Source organism: Melozone crissalis, unplaced genomic scaffold (genome assembly GCF_028551555.1).
Source record: "Melozone crissalis strain CALT ecotype California unplaced genomic scaffold, PUWL_Pcris_2 ptg000019l_1, whole genome shotgun sequence".
Taxonomy (NCBI): Eukaryota; Metazoa; Chordata; class Aves; order Passeriformes; family Passerellidae; genus Melozone; species Melozone crissalis.
Window position 1 is genome coordinate 29,220,028 of NW_026535797.1, and position 26,022 is coordinate 29,246,049.

At 40.9% G+C, this 26,022-nt stretch overlaps 1 protein-coding gene across 1 annotated transcript in view; it reads right to left on the reverse strand.

The window, feature by feature from the left end:
- ANK3 (ankyrin 3) overlaps window positions 1-26,022 on the reverse strand; it is a 282,760-nt gene that overhangs the window by 253,034 nt on the left and 3,704 nt on the right. The window lies entirely within an intron of this gene.

Here is a 26,022-nt window from a genome sequence, read left to right on the forward strand (position 1 = left end):
GCCTGAATGTGTTCTGTAAAGGAGATGAGAGAACCACCAGAAGAGCTGGCCCCTGTTCTGAACCACAGCCAGGCAAGATAAAGAGGAAAAGAAGCAAAACCAAATCAGCTAAAAAATTATGCAGGAGATCTACGCTAAAATCGCTGAAGGTGTGAAAAGCAGAATAAAAGATACTGCCTCATCTGAAAAGACAGAGAATGGGATGGAAGCAGCACCTGAGCTGGCCAAAAATCTTAGAAATCACAACACAGAATATTAAGTTCATATGGAAAGACAGAGATTAAAAGAGCAGCATGACAAAAACACATGCCAAACACACACAAGTCTGAGGGAAATAAGGTAGTCAGAGCCGACAGAAGAGGGATGAGCTCTGAACAAACCTAGCCAAGAGAAAACCATGGCAGAAGCCAACTTTACATCAGGGGAAGTGAACAGAGAGCGACAGATTTTAGAGCTCCGCAGTACGAGAAGCCAAGCCAAGAGACTCAAGGTTAGCAGAGGATCAGTGTGAAGTAGGAAGGCATTATTCTTTTCCTTCCACTTCAGTGCAACCCACTATTTTATAGGGAGGTGATATTAAGAAGGCAAGAAAACCTACACCTGTATAAGGAAAGCACAGTTATTTAAGGAGTAGAAAGAAGAAAAGCACCAGTCATAATACAGGTAAGGGGGAAAAAAAGCACCAAAATAGGAGGAAATCTAGGAGAACAAGTATGAGCACAAACCAAATACAAGATTTGAACCTATAGTAAACAATTTCCATAGACTAGGGTATGAGGTAGGAAGGATCTAAATGAGGAAGATTTTTAACAGAATGTAAAGGCAGCATGAACAAGTCTGGTCAAGTGACAAAGTGTCATATCAATGTTCAGTGAAGGACCAGCACAACTTCCAGCTCCATTTATGTGTGGCTGGCACCCAAAAGTCAAACTTATGCCAATGGCATGGTACCTTCTCTAAAAGCATGCAGGATTCTGAAAATTGGGGTTTTTGTCAAGATAAACAGAGGCTGGCAAAGACAGATGTGATATTCTCTGGAACAAGAAAAAAGATCCAATACAGCAAAATAAAACCTGATACACTTTAGGGGAACACATCATTAGTCCCCAGTCCACACATGAGGAGTCAAATTTTGCATGGGTTTTACTCTGCTCTAACATTGTAACCCTGTTTTCCAGCTGATGTTGTTACTCTCTGTTTCTAAAAGGTTATCTTTATTTTAAAAAATAAATAAAATTCCCTTGTATAAATAAATAAATAAATAAATATGACATCAACACAGTATAATTCCAGTTTTTACTGCCTGCAGTCAGTCAAGAAACAAATCTGGAAAGGTTTTGTCCGTACAAAAGTGAATACTAATATTGTGAAGTGTCCCTTTGCTCCATTTGTATTTCAAAATTTATAAAAGGATCTATTGCACCTTTCAGGCACCATTTCCCATGCCCTGCAATTCACTGTTAACAAAGGCTGTTGAGAAAAAAAGGGATATCCAGAAGACTTCAAGACACAATCCCTCCAGACTTTTTAGGTTTAAAATGGTCCATGACATTTTTTGAAACTATTTCTGTCAGCAGAGGAAGACTTGCATTTGCTTGAAAAGAAAAATCCATTATTCTTTAAGGAGCAGGGTTTTCTACAGAACATGAGCACTGTTCACCTCATCAAAGTTACTTGGGGGTCACGAAAGTCACTCCTGACCACAACTGCTGGAAGCAAAACCAAAAAGAATCTCTGAACCATTGTGTTGCAGTCAGATACAAGCAACTAAACTGAAAATGTCCAAGGCAGCTGTTTTAATAAAACATTCCATCCATGGTTAACTGGTCTCATGCTGTTTAACACCTAAGATAAGCTGCAGTTAAAGCACATATCTACTGTACATATTATTTTCAATCACACATGAACACGCTCACATAGAGACAAGAAAAACCTCAAAGGCTCCATTAACAAAACCTGATGTGATACTTTATCCTCCTAGAAGAGGGATTGAGTGCTGTAATCATGGTACAGGCAAAAAAACTCAAAAACACCCAACAGAAAAACCCTAACAACAAGTAAGCAAAGAACCCAAACCCAACAGAACAAGAAAAAACCCTGAATAATTCCTGAAAACAGAAACTCACTCCATATATATAACTCCATTAGCAGGGAAAAATATAAAGTCAGCAAATGCTTTTCTAGAGGAAAATGCTCTCATTCCAATTCACAGTAAGCAGTAAGGGCAGGAAAGTGCCTCTCCTTACTCTTTGGCTAAAATGAAATTGTTTTTCTGCCCCAAATCCCATGAAGGCACACCACATAAACAGATGTACAAACAAAATCAATGTAGTGCTTATGTCCTGGAGCTTTCATCTTTCAGCAATTTCAAATGGCTCCAGCTTTAGTTTATGCAAGGTTGTGACAAGCTGAAATGATGAGAAATTGGGCAAAAAACCCAACTTATTTCACAGTGAAATCTCTGACACAGTGAGCATTAATTTGCATTTCAGCAGAAATTCATCATCTGACCGTATCACAGATATCCCCCACGCACAGTCTCTCTCTTCCTTTTACTCTTGGCTGGGTATCTTTAGGTCAGAATTTTGGAAAAAAAAAATAAATTAAAAGGCGCCAGTTGCAAGGGTTGTATCAAATGGAAAGGGTGAAGAGAAAGCTGTGGCTGGAATCAGATTTTTCCACATGATTCCTGCATATATGGCCTGAATCCCAAAAGGTCCCTGAGGAAACCTGATGTCTTTTCAACTCCTAGGTATAGTTTTAAACACAAAGACTGAAAACACAGTGCAAGGATTATCAAGGGCCTCCAAAAATCACAGGCAAGCGCTGCACATGCTGACAGCAACACTTACCTGAGAAGGCTGGTAGAAAACACAGCCCAAAATTTGATGAAAAGAACACATTTTGCACATTTGTCAAAGTTTTCCCTCCTACACTTTGTCTCTTATTTGTTTTGTCAGAAAAACAGTAAGTAGCTTTAGAGTAGTTTTAATGCTTTCTTCACTAAAATAATTCCTATTGCTTTTGGTACAGTTCCAGCAAATGCCACAGCTGAGGAAAAAAATGAAAATCAAAGAGATGGCTTTAGATCCAATATTTATTTCATGAAAGGAAATACCCTTTCATCACAACACAGACATTGTTTTCTGTGTACCTTATTTGGCATCCAGTCAACTCTTGGCACTTTATCCATAAGTACCAAATTTCACCTCATGGAACTGGCACTCACAAGTGTTATACATCCCACAATTATTTCAATAAATACCAAGTCAACCTCATTAAACACCAAACATAAGCACATCATAATGAACACTACAGTAATGCCAGAACACAAAAAACCCCACCCCCAATGGACACTTAAGGGCATTACTTGGTAGAAGAGACTAATTAAAAAAATATAAGACAGACTTTCAGAATTTAAAAATCAAAATCAGCCACCTTTCTAGAAGAAACATGCTTCTGTTGAACTACAAATTATGGAGATGACTAAAGAAATCAGAGTGCAATTCTCTGCCTCATGCTGTGGAAGAGTTTAATCACCACGTTTTTTTCCTAGCTCTGTGTGCTATGAATTTATGAATTTCAGGTAAGTTAAGCATGCTTTTCACACCCTGGAACAGCCTGAGATGTTTGCCAGGTATTATCCCTAATATCTGAAACCAGCTGGAGCCCAGGCAGTTGCTGTACCCATCTCAGAAATTTCAAACACAAAGGAGTCAGACACAAAGAGAGGGCTGAATTCAGCTGGACAGCAATCTAAGAATCCTGCAAAATCACACCTGGACATCTCTGTACCTGACTGTACAAGAAGCCTCCTGCTAGATGTTCCCCAAAAGGTGAATTCAGCTCTGAACATTTATTCACATCAACAGTCCTGCTGAGATGTTATGAAGTAATAAAGCACTTGTGCTTTTGTGCTATTGTCAAATGCACAAAGGCAATTGTGCAGCACACCCAGAGCAGGGCCACTCATTTATTGACTGCATTTTGCCATGGTTACCTGGATTCATGAGCTACAGGAAAGCAAGGATTTATGTTGATGCTGTAGAAACCCAGGAGGGTGATATGCAACATTGATGAAATAGACTAATAAGAGTATTACATGAGGACACTGGAAGTTGCTTTGGGAAGACTTGGGAAAAAACACATAAGCAAGACTGCTAAAGAGTTTTTCAAAGAACTGACCTTTAGTATTAATAAAAGCAGAACACACAGCAAGGAAAAATGCAATTCCGGAAAAGCTCTGCAATTTACTAGGATTTTAATTTCTGTCACTTGGAGCACCTTTACCATAATTTTGCCAGAAAAGTCCTTTAAAAATAAACTAGTTTGCAACCCACTGTGAAAAACAACTTATCTAGGTCTCCTATTTTCAAGTATGATGTACATTCCCACAGGTGAGAAAAGCACTGTGGATTCTTTTTGTATCAGTTTGCTGCTATTGGTTCTGTGCAGGTTAACATATTTCCATCTCTCAGTTCTCAGATAGGCTATCTAGTTTATTTCCCCAAGTTATTCAGACTGTTATACATTCTTTTTCATAGAAGAATTTTTTTTTCATACAAGAGCAGCAAGCAATTCAAGTTCAGCAAAACAAATATTGTGCAGGTGAGATTCATATTATTGGCACCATTAGTAAAAGGTGACACATTACACGTGACAGTGCAGTGCCACTGGCAAATACATTTTATTTGAGTGAGTCAGTTAAGAGTTCTGCACAAATCAAGTGATCTCCACCTGAAGAAAGGGCACATCACCTTCACCTACCAGGCAGCTTTGAGAAAGAATTTTGCCAAAAGCATGGTTTGAAGGCAGTGATAGAAGCTGTGGTGGAACGGAAAGTTGCAGTTCAAAGTCACACAAAGTTTCCAGGCGTAGCACTTCACCAACACAGCTGCAGAAGTTCCAGACTACAACTTCAGCATCCAGGTCAGACTGAACAGAGCTGCCTACCCCACTCTGTGCAGACACACACACACACACAGAATCCCAAAAAATGAGTTATTTCAGAGTAGAAGAACAGGAAGATAGTGAAGGTTGGGAAAGATCATTAAGCCACACAGATTCCCCAAGGTCACGCTGTTCTTTGGAAAGTTGCAAAGACTATTTGGGGGGCTCCACAGCATGTTCAGAAAGCATGGCTGTCCGTGTCAAACCCAGGCTGTGCTGCTTCTAGAGAGACCTGGCAAAAGGCTTGCATAGAAACACAAACACCAGGACACCACTGCAGCAGTCAGCCCCAATTATTTACAGGAAAGAAGAAAGTGTCACTGCTTTAAGAACTTACTTCCATTCTCCTAATAGCCACTGGTTCAGTGATCACAGCTTGTGAAACAGCTTGCTTTTCAGCTTACAGCCAGAATGCAATTCAACTAGGGGCAATGCAAGACTTCATATGAAAAGCTACAGCAATGACAATATGGGCAAAGTTTCTGTCTCCCATTTATTTCCATCCTCACTGCTGACAGAGAGGTTAGAGCTTCCCCAGGGGCTCTGGGCATCAGGTCAAGGTCTGCTGGGTAAGCAGGAGCACACATTTGCCTAGAAACTGCATAACAGAGCAGGAGAAACATAAAAATATCTAGTGAGCCTCTTCATCCTCCAGATTCCCTTCAAAGACCCTGAGCCCTTTGGAGGAAACAGAAGTGCTCTCAGCCTTTCAGAACACCAGGACAGCCCCAGTGAAACTACCATGCTCAGTTTATGCTGAACCCCAAGCCCCTCCAGCAGCTGGCTGGCCATTTGCTCCTCCTGACCCCTGGGAGCTCCACACACACACAGGTTTTCTTTCTGTTACTATTATTACTGCCTCCACCCTAACAGGCCTTCCAAATTTGTGCCTCCTGTGCCAAAGACAAATATTTAAACAATAAAATTTATTGTTTGGAACCATTGTGGTTATGTTCTCCTTTAACACATTATTTTCTCCCCAGTTCCTTATCATTTAGATGGTAAAAAGGTTGAAGGCAAGGACCAGGTCCTTACCTCATGCAGAATGCAGCATAAAAGGCCTCTGAGGGTAACTGTGAATTCTTTACTATTATTAAAAAACAACTTTCAATTGAACTTTACTATATAGGAATTTCTCAGCTCATGCTCTTCAGCATCTCAAAACAGCAACTGAAACTGAAAGCTGTTATTTTTCAGACTGACTTTCCTTTCTGGACTGTTTTCTCACTATAAGCACACCATCCTTTCCTTCCAAAAGCATCCTACAATCATCCTGCATTGACATTCAATATTTCATGATGACTGTCCAGTGAGTGGCATGTATGCAGAAGATAACCAAAACAACAAATAATTAGCAGGTTTTGGCTGGCTGAATGCCTCCTGCAAAGAAAACAGCAATTCATCTCCTCACAAGAGGCAAAGGAAAAGACTGAAGGAGCTCCAGGACATCTTGCATTAAGGCATCATATTCCTTCCCTACAGTGTAATTGCTTATTTAAACACATTAAGAGAACTAAGAGTTTCTGTGCAGTAAACAGAGACAGTGCCCCACGCCTCCTCCCTTTTCACTCAGCTTTAAAATCAACTGAAATAATGCAAAAGTAATTGGAGTGATAAGTCAGAGCTATGTTTTGTTTCTTTTTTCAAATTAAACAGTTTCAGCTTTTACTGGTGACAAAAACTGAATTGGATTTTTCAATTTACTAGATTGTCATCAATTGCTTTTTCACTGTTGTACCCTCTCTGAGCTTCCTTCATTTTGCCTGGACATGATTGAAAATTAACTGGAACACAAAATGGAAATATTGCTCTTCTCTATTAGGAACATCTGCCAGTGTTAGCTGGAAATCTGCATTCCCTCTCTGCCTGTCATCCCCTCATACTGAAAGTGGAGGCAAAAATGCTTTTATTTCTATCTCAGGCAGAAACACAGCCCTTCTCCTATGTGGTGCAAATCCCTCATCTCCCCTCACCGCACAGCACAGATGGAGAAACCCATTCCCAAATCCTAGTGGAACCAACAGAGGGAGGACATTTGTGAGTTAAATTGATCTTTTACAAACCCATGTCAGAAACATCAGCAGAGAACCATGTAACCGAACAAACACCACAGGATCTGCCATCATCTTCCCATTCTGGAGCCCCAGACCCAGCGAGCCCACACAGGGACACACTGGGATTGAGCTGGGGGAAGTGGATCTCTAACACTGAACATTCCTGAAATTCTGCCTGCACTGCCCAGCTCAGCTTATGGAATAAGTGGCTGCAAACAGCTGGGCCCTCCCAAAGCTATCCAGCATGAGAGCAGGAGGCAATTCCTGCTGACAGCAGAGCCCTGCCAGCCCTCCCCACCTCACACCAGCACCTCAGAGAGCCCCAGCGAGGTCTGCAGCTCAGACTTGGTAATTCCTGATTCTCAGCAGCCTCATGCCTACAGCACCATGTGCTTTTGGGCTCATCAGCCACTTGGGGACTGCTCTCAAGCCACATGTGGCTGGAGAGAGCAGACACTTTCCCTAAAGAGGGAGGCTAAGATGAGCTTCCTGCACCCCAAATGCCTGCCTCTCGGATTGAGTGGCACCCTCTCAGACATGGCAATGGGAAAAGAGGCCAAGCTGCTATTTAAGTCCTCAAACCTCTTCTAGGAGCTGTACTGAAAAACAGTACCTTTGCATTGAAGGAAGACAGGTGTTACATTAAGACTTTGTTGAAATTGTGCGCAATACTGGAGAGCAATGAATGGAGAAAGTGAGGCAGAGGAGTAAGAGGATGGGCAAATTGTTACTGAATACATAAACACTGCCAAGTATTAATCAAGTGTTTCTCCCTGTATCGAGTTCATGGCATACAGAACAACATAGTGTGAAAATTTTCACACTAAGTGCTCTTCATATCAAGAGAGCAGCAGATTGTCCTTCCAGTGAGCAGGGTCTTCTTTGAAGCCTTTGCACATGACAAATTATCAATCAGAGAGAACAAAATTACTTCCCATCCTCTCCCATATTTCCACACTTACACATCACCACATTTCCAAAGTGTTTCCAGTGTTAATATACCCAATTCTTTTAAATAAGAAAATACATATGTATTAGCCACATAAAAAGCTTCAAAACCATACATAAAATCTGCAAAATCTACAGCAACCCATGCTTATTAGCACATCTGTGCGAGTTAAAGTGGATGCCATTGATTCAGCACATCAGATAAACGTGTTTACCACCAGCTATCCTTCTCCCATACTCCCAGTATAAAACTCAATGACAGATACATGATGCAGACTCTTAAAAGGACAAAACAAGCAATGATGACTTGTCATCAGTGATTTCATGCAGAAGCTTCCAGTCCTAAGTCCCTATTTGCATAAATTCGAACTCATGAATAAAGGAGTTCTAAGAGTAACTACCTCAGTAATCAGTTTTTCCACCACTGCCATTTTACAGTAGCAAAATGGAAATCCTGGGCCTGAGGAAAATGTGCTCATTGTCTCATGCATCTGAGGAGGTAAGCACAGATTATCCTGAAGTTGGTTTAAATAGCTTATTTTTTCCCCTTAAAAATTCCACTAAAAGTGAAAGAGAAAATGCAAAGGGAAGGAGTGTGCTGAAGAAACTGATGAGTTTCACATTTTTCATTTTTCTTCCCCTCTGCAAAGATCATCCTGTAGCATTTCCAGATTGGTTTTTGAGATGCCAGTGAGGGGAGATAACTAACATCCAGGCTTAATCCCACCAGTGCTACTGGTACAAATGGTGGAACCCACAAGAGAAGCCAACAAAGGCAAAACCAGGTAATATGAATTCAACCTGCCATGGCAGGGATATAGCTAAGTAACTAAATATAGCCTGAGCAAAAGCAGCAGCTTTTTTTGGCTGCTAATCCTGAGATGGCGTCAGTTTTTGATAGCTCATGCTATGAAACACATCAGTGCTTGAAGTGTCCTCCTGGCAGGCCCCAGTCTGTGTTGCTGCAGTTAGATAACAGCCAGAAATCCCCCCGACCAGCTTTCTTTCCACTCTGTTACACTTGCCCAGCTCAGCCTGTTTATTGTAGACTTCACTGGACCAAAACTGTGACATCGATATTAGAAGGGGCTTGCTCCTGCTAAAATTGTATTCTTGCTGGAGTACAAGTACACAATCAACTGCTTACAGAGTGAGTAAGTAGTGCAACCCTATTAAAGACTAACCACTTTAGAAAAATGTTTTACATTTCACCAGCTTACCTTCAGGTCAGTAAACTGCATTAAAAACATTGGACCAAGACCTCCAGTACAGCAAACAGCTTCACTACAAGCTCTGAAATACATCACCCACAATATTGTGTGCTGCCTCTCAAGCTGCCAATCACAAAGCATCACTGCTGGTTGGTTATACTGTGTATGAAAGTGTTTCAGAAGTTACAGCACAAGACTACAAATTGATCCTTCTTGGGTTTCTTCCCAGCCCTATTTGTGACTCCAAACTACCCGAGGCTTTGAGGACACAGACAAAGCAAGGTGCTCCAAACTGTGGAGCCCTGGAATTTCAGAAAAAACCCCTGATTTTAGTTTGGCTATTTGTTACTGTATTATCTCAGCCAGGCAATGCAGGTTAAGTCAAACATATGGAAACCTGCCCTCTGCTGCAGCAGTACAGGGACATTCATCAATGGCCCCTTTACAAGGCTCTGGTGTCCAACCAGTAAATCCTGTGCATGTGTGCCACTCAGTAAAGTAGCAAGCAGCACCCTGTATTTCACATGAAGAAAATTTGTTAATCATTTATAAATCTTGGTTTGTGTTGCCCACTGCTTTGTCTCTCTGTTTTAATTGCAAACTGGACAGTTTTTATTGCTGCCACATCATCTCTAAGCTTCCTCTTGCTGATCAGAGCCCTCTTGTCACTCCTGTATTCCCCTGATTCTCAAACTCTGTCTATGCCCCGCTACTTTAGATTTCCTGTGTTCTGTTCTGTTGCCATTTTTCCTTCCTCTGCTCTCCTAGGAAATCTGCCATATTTCCATTTCTGTGCCCTATCACCTCTATCTGACAGTCCAATCTTGCAAACACAGATTTGTGCTAGGAGACTCAAGATGGCAAGCTAACTTATTCAAATCTGATTTTTAAGCTTTTATTCAACAAATAACCAAGTCACTTCTTCTTCACTTTGGTGTTAGCTGCTTTTGCTATCATTACTGCATTTGGAAACTAAAATAAAAAGCTCCTTTGGTGAATTTGCTAAAAAATATAATGAAGAAAATAGTGCCATGGAAGCATTCAGAAGATCAGATTTCAATAACATTAATTCAGCAATACTAAATATACTTATTTCCACAGAGGCAATAACATATATACCATGGCATCAGAAATAATTTATGCAAACATTTATCCAATATACAGCAACTGTATTTGAAAAGGCTGTTTCAGCCTGATCACAGGTGCATTTCAAATTTGACAAGTAATTCAGCTGGAAAAATAATCATCATGCTATACTGACATGCTCTTCTTGCCTTGTCAGCCTTTGGCCTTACAGCTCCACATCCTACTTGTGCAGATTTGACAAAGACAAGTACTCATTTTCCTCTCCATGAAGGGATGTGAACCCCCACATCTCCCAGTCACAAGCTTCAAACCTCTGTCCTGAATCAGCAGAATGTGGATTAAGAACAGAATTTCAACACAGTCTTGAGGTGGGCTCCCTTTGAGATCTGTTGTGAGGATTATTCTGTTTTGAGAAAAACTTTTCAGCATGGTGGGGGGAAGGATGGAGGGGGGAGATGACATTTGACTTGGGGAACCCAAAATAGAATGGAGAACCCCTATCACGTAATGTGGAAGGAATTATCATGTGCTCATACCAACAGGCCACCAAACATTGATGAATATGCGCTCAGGTTTTTTTTTTTTTTGCCTTTTTTTGCTTTTTTTTTTGTCCTTTGCATGTTTCTGTGGTCATCTCTCCCAGAGAAGCGAACGTTCCTCAGCAGATTTATGGCAGCCCAGTCACGCCCTGCACTGGCACCTCTGGAGGCAGACGGATGAGCTCTGCTTCCTGCCTGCAGCACATGAGCTCATCCTCCCCTGCTCCCAGCCGCACGGGGCACTCGGACAGGCAGCAAGGAGGGCAAAGCTGCTCTCCTCCAGCCAATCTATATTAAGGGGTTTACACTGCAAAGCAAAGGAAGTGCTGAAAGAGGATACAAATAGATTAATATTACAGCTCGTAAGCAATCCCAGGAAATTAAAAACAGCCTGAGCCTGCCCGAACAACACAGAGGCTGGTGTGCTACAGGCATCCTCCCCAGCTCTCACCATAGTAACCAGGACAGCCAAACTGTCTGTGCCTGGTAGCTCAGGCATTTATATCTGAGAATGTTTTCCTCCATTTCTGTAACATAATTGGTAATTGAGCAAAAAACTTCAATCAAACAGCTGAAAAATAATAATCAAAACCTAAAGGAAATGTCGTTTTTAAAAAATGTATTCACAGAGCAAAGGGAGAGAGAAAGCTAAGAGTTGTTTAACATGGGTTCCTCACACAAAGCCTTTTCATTACAGAGATATCTTAATAAACAAGATATATATATTATATATATACACACACTGAACATGATCAATCTTGCATCCCATCACACATCACAGATATGTTGTATTTGTGTGCAATGAGATACTTTATTTTGGTAGCTACCAATTCTAGCAAAAACACTTGTCTATATTTAGGTGTTATCCTGAAATAGTATTTCCCCAAAGTTCTTCTGCTTGAAATGTACATAAGTAATCAACAGCTAGTAGCCAAAATAAACAAACAGATAAATTACGATGAATACACTTTTTTTTAAAAAATTGTTATTTTCAAGCTTTATGGTAAGCTTTCAATAGAGAGCAAGTGGAGCAGATGAGAATGGTAACTGCTGTGTTTATGCTCTGTGGTGAGCACACTCCTTTAAGCTCACTCTGGAAGGTCAGGCTTCAATCACACCCTCCAGCTTGCATCTTTCCGGCAGCTCACACGGATTGCTTTGCTGATACCACCATGTCAAAGCAACCATGTTTCCATCTGTACATTCCCCTAATATACTTCAAATTCCTAAAAAAAAAAAATACCCTGCTCTATATTTCATTTACAGTTCTTCAGCTGTACTAAAGTTAGCCAACGTGAGGACACAGACACACATAGAATAGCTGCACAACAACTCCCTGCTACAAAGCACAGAAAAGATCATTCAGGATCAACCTCTCAGGGTCGTGCCAGAGGAGGGAAACAAACCCCAGGGACCCACCATCAGACCTCCTGGCTGGTCCAGGAGATGAGAACATCTGCATGCTACAAATCACATGCTGAGGCCTCAGACCAACACCAAGCCCCTCTGGCCACACCTTGCCTCCAGCACCATGGCCTTACATTTACATAAGGGATTTCTGAGGTCCAGCTATAAATTCCACAGTTAGAGAGAGACTTTTTATACACCTAGGGCTTGATTCCTACATTTGAACTCAAATAGAATGTACTTCCTTCTCCGTGAACACACAGACCTCATTTCTCACAACGTAATTCATCACAAAAAAGGCTGCCAGCACTGCCATTTTGTGCTGCCTGCCACACAAGATTTTGCTGAGATAGCCATTAGTGCTAATGCTTATGCTGGCAATGGATCACCCTGCTGAATAGATCTGCTTGATGCAATTATTTGAATTACTTAAAATTAGTGAAGTGCCAATCATTTGTTCAGCAGGGAGGAGATGCATACATTTTCTAGCAATAATCAACACAAAGCTGTCATAGTCAACCAAAATGGATTCCTGTCCTTAAATTCCTCTTAGGGTTACAAAACACTTTAAATTAAAAGCCACTTGGGGCTTAGTTAAGTAGAGATTTAAGAAAAGTTATGAAGAACTCTAAAGAGACAGAATGAATATACAGCAATTCTAAACACGGACGTGCAAGTACACAACTCACATAATTCCCCAAAACTACCATAAGTCACTAAGCACTACTTAGGAATTCCACAAGCCATTGGAATATACTAAAAATATAACACCTGGGAAGAGCAACTGAGTTGTGCACTTTGGATACCACCTCTGCCTGGAGCTGCAGTGCCTCAGATGCACATCCCTGTCCCGGGAGGCAGCGGAAGTGCTGGAGATCAGTCAAAAATGTAAATCCTCCCCGGATGAGCCACCAGCTGAGAGTAAACTCACTGCTGTTATGCACCCTCATATCATGTTTACAAGTCATAAGAGGTCCTGGCTATAAGCAAGCACATTTTCTGGGGGTTTAGAGAACCAGAGAGCTGCAAGGGAAACCCCACGGGTTTCTCAGCACACAGCGAGTGGCTGTTCTCTCTTCGTGGCTCAATTTTCCCTTTTCACTTCAACAGACAATTCAGATATGAAGGTACATAAATACTGCAGCAAAATAGTTGTAAAGAATTTTACTGCCCCTATTAATTTCCACAGAACACAACTATAAAAAGGAAATGGAAGCAAAATTACAGTGATTGTTGACTATCCCCTCCACACATATTTTAACTTCCAGATATTTTTACTTTACAAACAATTGCAGCTTGCCTTGAAATGCTGTACCCTCTCAGGACCTTGCCCCTGCTTTTTTCCTGATAGCCCCATCATCAGGGCAGCAAACACCAGTTCTGACGTGCCAACCCTTGTGTGCCTGGCAGGTTTGGTCACAGTTTATACCCATTCAGAACGAGTACAAAGGAAATAAATGGCAAATTTGGGTTTGGAAGCAGCATGTATCCACTTTTCACTGCAATAAATATAGATGACAGAGAGACAACGACATGTCTGGTATAGATGATAACCCACTTTGAAGGCAGATGCCCCAAATCTCCTTTTTTGCCCTTCCCTTCTGTTCCCGCCCCAAATCACTGACAACATTCTTCTCGACGTTCATTTTTTTCAAGGACAGACTTGTAACAGCTTCTGTTCAATTTAGGTGAAGTGTGAAGGTCCCACAAAACCTCAAACCTCCCAAAACAGCAAAAGCCTCAAATACTAACAAATGCTGAAGCTGGAAAACACAAAATGCTTTACTTTAGGTTACACTTCGTACATATTAAGCATATTTAATTTTTGCCTCAGTGACACAAATATAAAGCTATTATAGATAATAATAATTTAAGCTCATCCTGTGAACTGTGGATGTTGTATTCATTTCCCTGCTGGAATGGCAGTCACATTCCTGCCATGGGAGTATGGCAGCTGCCTGAGGTTTGGATTTGGTAATGTTTTCATACAGGTAACAATGCAATCAGATGCAGATAAAGACTCAGCTCTTCTGTACTTTCCTCACAATCCCATGACTTCCATGAACAATATCCTTCTGAAGCCAAGTTTGAAACCCAGGTGCCTACTTCATCCAATCCTTGTCCTGAGTTTTTTGGGGGGGTGTTATGCTTGATTTTGACTTTTTTTTTTTTCTCCCCAAGAAAGCAAAACAAGGACAGATTGCCTATACATCCTGCTGAGTCACAGAATAACAGCTCAGGATTTCTTTTATTCCTGATGGTGTAATATGCTAGACGTGTTCCTGGTTAGAGATAAAGACTCATTTTTCCTTTGATAAAGGACTAAGAATGATGTGTTTATTTGCATCATACTACCATTATATGGAAACCTGATCTTAGAAGAAATGAATAACAATATTGAGTAAGATGACATTTCTTTTTTGGACCACTTCAATTTTGGCTTTACTGACTAAATCCAAGCAGTGCACAATATGAATCAAGATATGATTAATTCTGACATGAATTAATATGCATTAACTTAATGAAAAAAACCAAAGGTTATTTTAAAATCCCACCAGGGTGTTCATTTTCCAAGGATAAAATTAATCAGACTACATAAAATTTCAAGACAGTCTCAATCCTTTAACAATTGTTTTCATCTCCTCATGGATTTAGTTCAGACACGAGGGTCAAGGGCCTGGTACCACTTCACATGGCTATTCTGCACATTGGCTGTAGGGAAACAGGAATTCTGACCAGGAAAAAAAAAATCAGGATTTCTCTATATGATGCCCTTAAGGGATCTCCACAAGGCCCAAGTTGCCCTGCAGAGTCCATCCTGCTCCACTACCTCAGCCTCAAAAGCAATGGAAAATCTCAAACCTTCTGACATGGCATCACTTTTATACTTTGACAACTGTAACTAACTCAGCACAGGGGGCCATCAATTTAAATATTGGGGTAAAGACCACAGTGCATTAAAGGTTCAACTTGCACTCTCCTGAACACTGACATCTCTCATCACCCCCAGGATAAACCACACACTCATATGCAGTTGGCACTAATGCAGCATCAGGAAGTTATTTACTTAAGAAACACACAAAAATAACACAAAAAGCCTCTCACTTCTGAACAGTCCTAAAATGAAATGGGCACTTGCATTCTTGGCCCCTCATTAGCCCACAGAACCAGCTGGGTTTTTTTCTCTACAGTTTCATTTCTTTATACATTCAGCACCATGATTATAAAGAGGGAACAGTCCAGATATGCAATACTTGGGGTAGATTTTTTAAAATACACTTTGTCTACTAAATATCCAGATCTGAGGCACTATTCCTTTCTGCTGAAATGCACACCCCAGTGATGAGATGAACTGTAAAACACTTATAAAACCTCATGTAACAGTGGTGAAATACTAAAAAAAAAAATTGCTAGAATTTCTGAAGAGAAAAAATCAAGCCAACACTGTGACTGATTATTTCAGCCTCTATCCTGTGCATGACAAGCTCTTAACTGCAACAGAGTCCTAGATTCAGTTCATGAGAGTATGACTGCCACAGCCAAGTAAGGGAAGAGCTACTCCTGGGATGGAAGCTGCTGTGAGGAGAGGATTTGTCAGAACATTCCATCATTCTCTTCCCAACTGACTGAGCACAGATATTGCTTAGCTCCAGATGGACATATCACACATTTTCAGAAATAAAGACAAAGCGAAAATATGTTCCAAATAACTTTCTCTCCCCTTCCCCCCCTCTCTAATTATAAACCTGTCCCTAGTTTTGTGGGGTTTATCTCAGCATGCACCCTGCAGTATGCCTCTCATTATGAATGGCAAGGAATTGCATAAAGGCATTGTTAATAGTCATTCACAGATGTGTGCTGTAATGCATTTAAAAAAACCTCACAGGCTAAGTCGGGCCAAACAAGTAGCCTGGTTTTAAAACTGCTGAACAGACAAGCAACTCCCACTCTTCAGTGAAGCTGCTGAGTGCTCAACACTTGGGAACTGGAGCGCTCTCTCATCTCTGCTCCTCGTTTGCCTTCTGAAAATTCTGGCTTGAGACAAAAAGTCTAGTCAGTATGAATCCTTGCTACAGGAGTGAAATAAAGTCAGGACTACTCCTGGGCTAATTCTGGAGCTTTGACAGGAAAAGTGCTGGCAGGTGCAAGGGACAAAGATTTGGGTGCTCACTTTCAACAACCTGTATTACAGACCTGGATTTTGCCCAGATCTGGATGTTTTCCTTCATCGCATTAAGGTAACCGTCAGAAAAATTATTCCATACCCTTCTTTTATCAGACCTCTAAACTGTCTTCCCTTTAGAGTTCCAAATCTTAAACAGCAGTTAATAGTCTTTTTTGACATTTTGCACTACAATCCAGCCCTGCATAGATTAACATTTTGTTTCCTATTTTAGAACTAGTCCTGTCCCTCACAGCTGTGGAATAGCTTCAAGCACAAGTAACAAACATCAGAAGACAGAACAGTAACTGCATTTGACAAAGCCCTCAAACTATATTTTACAATCTCACAGACAAAGTGTTATTGTGTGTTTATTGTGTGGATTTGCAATTAAAGAGATTATATCCTTATATGTTATCCTGTTACTCTGGATAACAGGAAAATGCCTAAGTTCAAGTACTGTGGGGTTTTCCCCCTCATATTTTCATCACTCCTCATTAGACTGACTGTAAAAACACCCCAAAGTATTTTTTTGCACCTATATAAATCCTTTTTCTTGTTTCCAAACATAGGACTTCTGAAAAAATGAACAAAAATGACATGTTCCTGCTTAGTTCCTGTTTCAGAAAGGAGCATGAACTACTGTTTTTGTGAACTTTGCTCAATAAAAATCAGTATTCCTGTCAAGACTAAAAAAAAAAAAAAAATCCTACCACCCTGAAATAAATCTCAAATGACTACAAAAGTGATGCTGACTTTAGTAACTCAACATACTCCTGCTGTTTGCTGAAATTTGCTGGCTTTTCAGGGTGCCCTACAGAGACTTGAACACAATGAGAAAAGGACACTATTTCAGGACCACTAAGATGGGGATCAATGGTGACCTTGTCATTTTGATTTCTCAGTTTGCTCACAGTAAACTTAAAAGGTGAGAAGAAGACCTGGGATGTGAAACATAAATTTATTCCTAAGCTTGCTGTAAGCAATCTTACTATACATTTTATAAATACTTTAAACCTCTGACAAGCTCATCCAGCAGTATCTGAAATCTACTGGTATCTAAGATGCAACTGAGGAAAAAACTATATGAGATATGCTGACCATTCCTTAGCCACACTATCTACAAGCAGATTTCCCCTTCTATTTCGGAGTACGCTATAAAACAAATGATAGAACTTAAAAGTATGTGCAAGACCCAAAGAAGAGAAAACACAACAGAAGAAGTGAGGGGAGCACTATAAGAACAGATGGCTCTTGGCCATCTGCCCCATCCCACCACCAAACTGCTCTTGGTCATTTTAATAAGTGACAAAGACCTCAAAAGACCCAAGGACTAGTAGTAGGTGGCCAGTGCCTGTTCCTCCTTTTCCCCAGTGCACAGCCAGCAGCTTCACAGGTCAGGAAAGCACCGCTCCTCCTGCGCTGCACGACCTGCCAAAAAACACAGCAGCAGATCTCGTTAAAGGCAGCCAGTTTCCCTGCCTCACACTCAAACTTTGCTAGATTGCTAACCTCCTTTTCCTTACTGCTACTGAGGTTTGCTGGTTTGCTCTGGAAGCAATCTACCAAGTATCAAGTAGATAGGTTCCTTCCATTAAACGCAATTTCCAGAAAATGAGCTACGCTTAGCCCTGGTTTACAATCAGGTGTAAATAGCAGGCTCTGCAATCTGACGATAAAAACACCCACTCCAGAATTTAGGCAGAATCTGTGCTACTTTTTTCTCACTCAGAGTTTCCAGTATAGGGAACAGTGGGATGCTGCAGCCCATGGGAGCTCTCTGCCTCTCAAGGTCATTGCAAAGGGCTGCCCCTCCAAACTGGCCCTGCCTGCTTTGCATTTCATTTGACATTAGGGTCAGTTCTGCCACAATGGAGCCTCCTTGAAAATACATATGTATGTGTAGAGAAGTGAAAAACAAAGTGATGAGCGGCCACATCTTAATTTTGTTTTCAAGATCTTACTGCAGCCAACACCTAAAAGCAGAATTATGAGTGAATACCAAAATCAAAGGCTGACTGTACAGCTCAGAGTGAAATATTCCATTGTAAAGGCATCTTTTCATTTAACACAGCTATAGGTTTTCATAAATGAAAAGGCTGAGACATGACAAGGAGTAGGAAGGACACCATTCTCAGCTAAATACGTGTGTGTGTGTGTGCTACAAAGAAAAGGAGAAGTCAAGGAGAGAGACAGGAAATCCCTGCATTAGGAAGTCAAGCCATGGCTATAACAAAGATACCTGAAAAGGATAAGTAGAATGTTTGTAGTTGTGGATACCTACTTTACATCCAAGCAAACAGGGAACAGAGGCACGCAGTGGAGCTCATTGCATAACAGACATCGCATCAAGAATAAGAGGTTTGGTGCAGCAAGAGAAAATATGGATGTGGACGCAAATAACCCTTCAGTTTTGTTGCATTTGGGGGTTTTTGGGTTCTTTTGGTTTCTGTTTTAAAGGCAACGCTAGAGGGCAATGCAGAACGGACCTGCATCCTACATGTAAAGCCCAGCTGGGGCTGCTCCAGAGTCTTCACACAGCACCTGTGGGCTCCTATTCCTGGGGCTTGGGAACTTCTTAAAGAAAATGTCAAATCTCTCTACTGAAAGATAATTTTTCCAGATATTTCACTTGATTTTTATTTTTTGCAATACTAAGTTGCCAAGTAATGTGGTAATGTCACCAGGCTCAGCATAAATCTGGGCACACCACCACTTTTGTGGCTGCCCAAACTGGCACATCTGAGGGCTGGATAAAAAAAAAAAATGTTGAAGTTCTTGACTATAACTGTACTCCTAAATTCAATAAAAGAAGTTATGCTCCTGTTTAAGACTTACTCTGAAAGTTTGCCTTGGATTTTCTCTTCAATTTCTCTTTAAGAGCATCATGAATTAGGATGTTTCAGGCCACTATTTCACTTTCAAAAGTTCAGCTTTCAGACAAATCACCTACAGTCCTTACTGCAAACACAATGCTTCAATATTCCTGACAGTTTCATCTATACCTGTGGATGAACAGACATCCTCTGGTTTTATTTTAACTGCTAGCAGTTGATCTTCAAATACTTTCATTTACTGAGATACTTAGCTGCTAAATTTAGTGCATCAGTTATGAGGCTCCATAACAAAATTTTATATCTTTTTAAAACCCCTCATAATATTCACATTTTTAGAATATTTGTCCCATACTATATACAAAAAAAATCGCTGAAATCTGCTTGGAGAGCAAAACTGTGAAAACCCTATAAACCATATTTTAACACAAGATTGCTATATCTACTTGGGAACCTCTTCTCTCAAATAGTTTGCTAGTAGGTGATTACAATATTGTAAGCACCACCCTTTTATTCTCATGTAAAATAAGCAGGATTGAATCACCTAACTCAAGCTGTACTTTGATTCAGATCCCTTGCTATACATATTACCTGCCTGTTTTCTGTTACTTAAAACTATCATTACACTTATGCTCTCAATACTTCTTTCTTAAAAGGATATTGCTGACCTTTTTTTAATGCTCCAGGGATCCATTCTAAAATAATATATAGCTGGGACTGAATGATGAATGATAGAATGACTCTTCAGGCTACAAAAGCAAAGCTATTTACTCATTTCACCTGCCTAAAAAATACCTTTTCCTATTTTTGCCTTCCAAAACTATTTCAGCTGATGTTCCTAATGACAGAAAATTGTTTCTTACCAAGTGGCAAGGAATGCCAGGACTTTGCATGTGACTGGTGCGGAAGGAGCTCTACCAAGAGACACAGTGCAGGATTGGTAGTAATACAAGCAAACAGGTTAAATGCTTCCATTGTCACTTGTACTCTTTAGTTCATTTCTTCTTTTGAAGGAGCTGCACAAGATTTATGCAATGAGCACACATGGAGAGCAAGAAATGCTCTAAATGAAACTTGTTTGAAAACTGAATTTAAACGAGGAAAGTGATTGAGAAACCACTCTGTGCCAAACAGGCTTAAATTTGTGGTGCCTGAATGACTGAAATAGCTAAACCTTACTGTGGTTTAGGGTGGACTGACATCCTCACATTCTGGTTTTCTAAAATAAAAGGACTATTAAATAAAACCCCTCTCTGGGATGCATCCTTCAGAGTCAATAGAATGTGAGTGGAACCAGCTGCCAGAATTACACAGACCATCTTTGATAACAAATTTTCAGCTGGAAAACTGTTCCAGGTGACATCACTCCATTAGCTAAGGCTTTCCCCTGTGTTAACGCCACACTGGCATTCTACAAATATTAATTACTAATTAGTAGTGATACTGCCTCCCAAGCAAACACACACAACAGTAATTAAGTGAATGAAATTTCAGGTCTGTTTAGAGGAGCAGGGAAAAGGGAAAAGCCCTCTACATCATCTGCACAGCATTAACCCCATCTGAGGAGAATACCTGTGCATCCCAAGCACCCTGCCCAAGGGCTCAGTCACATCCTGCACACCAGGCTGAGATTTTGCCTGGAGAGAGCCATCTCCACCAGGATGAATTTCTTCCCCATCCCATACAGCAGCTCCTGGTTTGGAGTGCTTTAGCAAACACCATTTATTCTCACAGGCTGCAAGACCAGTATATTCATATCTCTCAGGAGGCACCACCCCAGCCAAAGAAAAGGCTGGAAATGAGCACAGGAGGGTGAGTGTCCTCTCCCTGCTGCTGCCCCAGGAAATGCCACCACGGATGGACCTTCTGCTTCCACTTCCACCACCTCCCTCATTTCCCAGATTCTCCCCTTCACCCGTGTGACACAAGTTCCAAGATAATTAGCAACTCCCAGCACACTAGAACCACGCAGATTAAAAGGGCCTTATCAACATGTTCAACAGCTTTTCAGAAAGATTCTGTCTAGTTTAGAAACTGACTGACAGAAATTACTGATGGGACCTTGCTTAAAAAAGCATCAGCCACTCCTTGACTAAGGAATGACTTAAAAACACCATGACTAAGGAATGACTTAAAAACATCACACAAATATCAGGCAGTTCAACTAAACCATACTGTTGATGTTCTTTTTACCTTTTGGGTTTCATGTAATTTCATTAAGACCAAAATTTATAAAATTGTTCACTACAGATTATTTCACAAATGACACACCCAAAAGCAGGAAGAACACAGCTTGCAGTGATCTGTTTGACACAAATATAAACTTACATCAAACTAGAAGAAGACCACAGACACCTCAGTAATACAAAATGGTTATATAGACATTATTACCCTAAAAGGCATTATTCCCATCAAGCAGCAGTTTTAAACAAAGCCATGAAAACAGATTTAATAATGAATATGAAGAACCAAATTTCTTTACATTATTCCCTTTCTCAATGCAAGATGCTTTTAAAAAATGATTCAGACAAATCAACTCTTGTTTACATTCAGAAATTGCTAATGTACCACAGAGAACTCTCAGCATACACAACCTCTTGTGAGGACAAACCTGAAATAAGTCTCTGATGGTAACACCTTAAGTGTCTTAAACATCCTTATCTACGCATTTAATTTAGGCATAGTAAAACATGGGGTATCTTACGTCACAAAGAAATGCTGAATAAAATATACATGTGTAGTTTTACCCTACCTAGCCAATTAATTCCTCACCTTCCATGCTAAGGGAAAAACGCCAAGTTTGCCTCGTGCTGGTATGGGAAAGAAAGGATAGCAAAGTTCATGCCTGTTGCCATTTATCCAGAAAATACCTTCAACTAACTGAGGCAGCACCTGGCAGCCAATGGAATGCAACAACCTGCACCTCCACTAGCAAGCGACAAAATAACTGGGAGACATTGTGGCAATTACTGTTTCTGTAAAAATTTGTTACTATTACACATCCTCCAAACTTCAAGTCTGAGGTCTTCAGAAAAGTGATCAATGAGAATTCATTACATTATTGGCTTGATCAGATACCAAAAAGCTTCATCACTTGAAATAAGGACCTAACACCAATTTAATAAAATGTTTTTGTAGAGCATTAGGATTTAAATCCTGAAGGTGAACCTTTCTGACAAGGGAAAGATCCAACTGCCAGGCACGGTGTCCTGTTTTCAGCATGTGAAGTTAATAGGGAGCCTCAGCAACATCTACTTTTTCAGCTTAAACTCCTTAATTGCCTACTTCTGCAATTACCTCTTCCCTGCTAAGCTACCTTGCTATTTTCAACAGGAAGAGGGGACAGAAGCAGCTCCCTCCTAGCAGGCTGTTGGCTCTCTACACCCTAGAGCTCAGCACAGCACCATCCCCTACTCTACCTGGGGTCAGCCAGAGGTGAAGGAAAGCTGCAGGTTCCAACACCACCTCCACAAGAAGCTGGAAATGAGGTGAGGAGGCTGAGGAACAAGCCCATGCTCAGTCAGGGTTATACAGATATACAGGCTCTTGTTAGGAATTCAAAGGGGAATGCCCAGAAGTAGTTAGTTTTCTCAATCTGTGATTGACAGATTGATCAAAGTATTTTTAGCTCAAGTGACAGCCATTACATAACTGTGATAAGCACTTCAACACCTACCAGACCTACCTAGGCACTATCACTGAGACCTGCTGAATTCTGAGGCTGCATCAGTCATAGGGTTTGGAAAAAGGAGACAGAACAGAGACCGCTCAGGTTCTACGGAAAGGTCTCCATATGACCCAAACTAAGTTGAAGTTTACAGAGGGGTTTAATAAAGGCTGTTGCAAAAACTTTGATATTGGTCCCTGTCGCACTGATGACTGCAGAACTGCAGGATGGAGCTGGAGCTGATCCACCGCGCCTCTTGCAGCCCAAACCCACTTTCAGTAATCAAATCTAATTGTAACCTAATTGTACTTAAAACAATTTACTGCAAAGGAGACAACCTGGCCTGGACACTAAGTGCCCAGCTTATGGAGCAGGAGACACTGGAAGTCCTCCAGCAACCAACCAAGTCATGCTGGAACACTTCCCACTGCGCTCCTGCTCTGCTATCCTGCACCACCAGGGAAAGGGACTGCCCATGGGACCTCAGTCCTGTGTTTCACACCCTCTGCCAGTCCTGACAGAGCGTGTGAAATGCACAGGCTCCATTCTGGAGAGGCAAAACCCTCTATAAAGGGGCAGTGCAACATGAGGGAAGTGCTGAGAGAACAGAAGGTTCAACCCACAGCTGGACTCCAGGCCATCACCTTCCTGATGGTGGACATGCACTGACAGGGCCATTCAAGGGAAGGAATAGCTCAGAAACCCAGTGAGGAGATGCTGAAAGAGAAATTTAAAAACAAAAAGGGAGAAGACAGCACATCCCTCAGAAAGAAGGCAGCATGAGGAAGTACGCGGTCCTGCAGCAGCTCATTGAAACAAGGGGGAGATCACCGAATTCTGCCCCTCTTGTGGCAAAGAGGAGAAAAAAAATAAATCAACCGAAGCAGTTTTCCACAGTTATGCTTCAACTTCTTAGACCTATCCATCAGAAAGACAAGAACTGTTCACACATGAATTTTCTGGGAGAAGTTCAAATCTGTAGGATGAACTTGTGTCACACGATCCAGTAATCCAACTCGGGTTTCATGTTCTCTCGCAAACTGCAAGATTCCTCTGTTAAAAAAAAAGAATGTTAAAACCATTGTTTTTTCAGCAGGAGTGGTAATTGAGCAGCAAGAAGGAAGGACTGTCACTCAAGTTACAAGTTGTGTCACTTACCCAGAGAGAATTATGTTAAAAACATGAGTAACATAACACACCATGCTGTTTCATTTCATATAGACTATAACAACCTCTCCCTACAATTTCTGAACCATACATGCCCAGGGGCCAGGAGCTGCTGACTAATACTACCAAAGCTGAATAATGTCAATTTGAGTATTTTCTCCAGGGAAAAGGGACATTTGAAATGGGTACTTTCAAAACAGTAAGATTTGTACCTTCCCATTCCATACGCTTTCTTTTGTTCCAGTATGATAAAAGACAAAGATATCACATGTACCAAAGTGACTTCAGTCAGAGTGACAGGAATCACTACATTTTAATTTTTCTGTGTCAGTTCAGAAAACTGAGATGGCAAGAAAATGTAAATGTGTTTGAATCTGGGGAAAACTTTTTTAAATGCTAAAGTTTCAGAAAACAATTAGGTTTAAGAATAGTCATAATGATTGAAAACCACCCCATTCCACTCTTCCTGGGCATTTACTATTCGGATATGCAAATGAGGAGTATCTTCTAGAAGTTCCAGGGTCTCTTTGTTTCTTCTTTAATATATGTGTTTTGTTTCCTCTTTAATATATCTGCTGAAAACGTGAAGTTAAAAATCTATAACATCAATAAAATGGATGCTAAAGCTGAACAAGTAGAAATTTGCAAGCAAGGCCAACCCAAACCTATTTATCATGCACCAAATTCAATTTTCAGCATAGGATGTATTGACATACTAAGGATTAAGACTATCACCATATAATTAAATTTAAATCTATAAGAAACATTTCTCATCCACAGAAACTTGAAATTAACAACATAGTATAAACTTTATTTACCAAGACAAGAATAGATATGGTTTCCTTATAGAGTCTAATTGCATTTTGTTTCACAAATCTAAGCAGATTTTCATTTCTCAGCTTGTCAGGAAAAACCCAAATTTAGAAATCAATTTACACTCCACATAATAACTTAATTTTATGAATAAATTAAAAGCTACAAAGCTCTTCACAAAAGTCTACCACGAGCATTTGCTTTACCATTAGCAATGAGCTCTTCTCCAGTGGGAGCAAACAGCAGCGAACGCTCTCCCCCAACAACAATAACGTGCATGGGAACTGAAGCAACCACATTAGCAAATCTGGTGGTAAAAGGCAGCTTTGAAATAAGTGCAACACCACTACAAATCTCGGAAACAGAGCAGGACCCCTCATCTCATCATGATAAAAGCTGGTGCTCACAGGTGCTGAATTATGAGCACCAGAAGATGCATACACACAGAGACGAATCATCTGACCACGTAACGATGAAATGCCAAGAGCTCAGGCCCCCTGATACTGGCTCCACTGAGATCAGTGATGTTCTTTCAGGACAAGCTTTGCCTGTAGAGGACCTGCTCCAGCTCCACCAGAGTCATGGACAGCTCTCCTTCCAGACCACTACTGATCTTGCAGTGGGGAACAGCTCATCACACCCAGGAGCCTCTCATCTCTCAGCACCTGTCCCCACGCAAATTGAAATCTCTGCCCCTTTGAAATTTCTCATGCAAAGACACAGCGCTGACCAGACTTTCAGCAGTGTGCCACAACGGAAGAGTCCCCTCTGGAGACTGCCACTAATGCTGCTGAGTCAAACCTTGGAGCCACGACAGAGCAAATGTCCCTGGCAGAGACTGCAAAGTGTGTTCCCAGTGCAGTGAGCCCAGGGCGTTGGCTCCAGAAAAGTGGATTGAGCTAAACTGCCTGTTAGTCCAAAAAACAATGCTGGCTGCCCCAAGCAGCCTGACCCCAAGCACTGATTCTTCACCTGCTGCATAAACAGCTGGCTCTTCCCTGCACAAGGCATTCAAGTTTGATAGAAAGCAATGGAGCACAATGCTGAAATCATGCTACAGTGATCAATTAAGCAAGGCAAGTGAATTAATAAACAGATTAGAATGACCTTAAGAGGTCAGCATGAGCTCTCCTGTGTACTTCTAAGAAGAAACTCTATTTACACATTTTTCTTAGGAGTTTCCA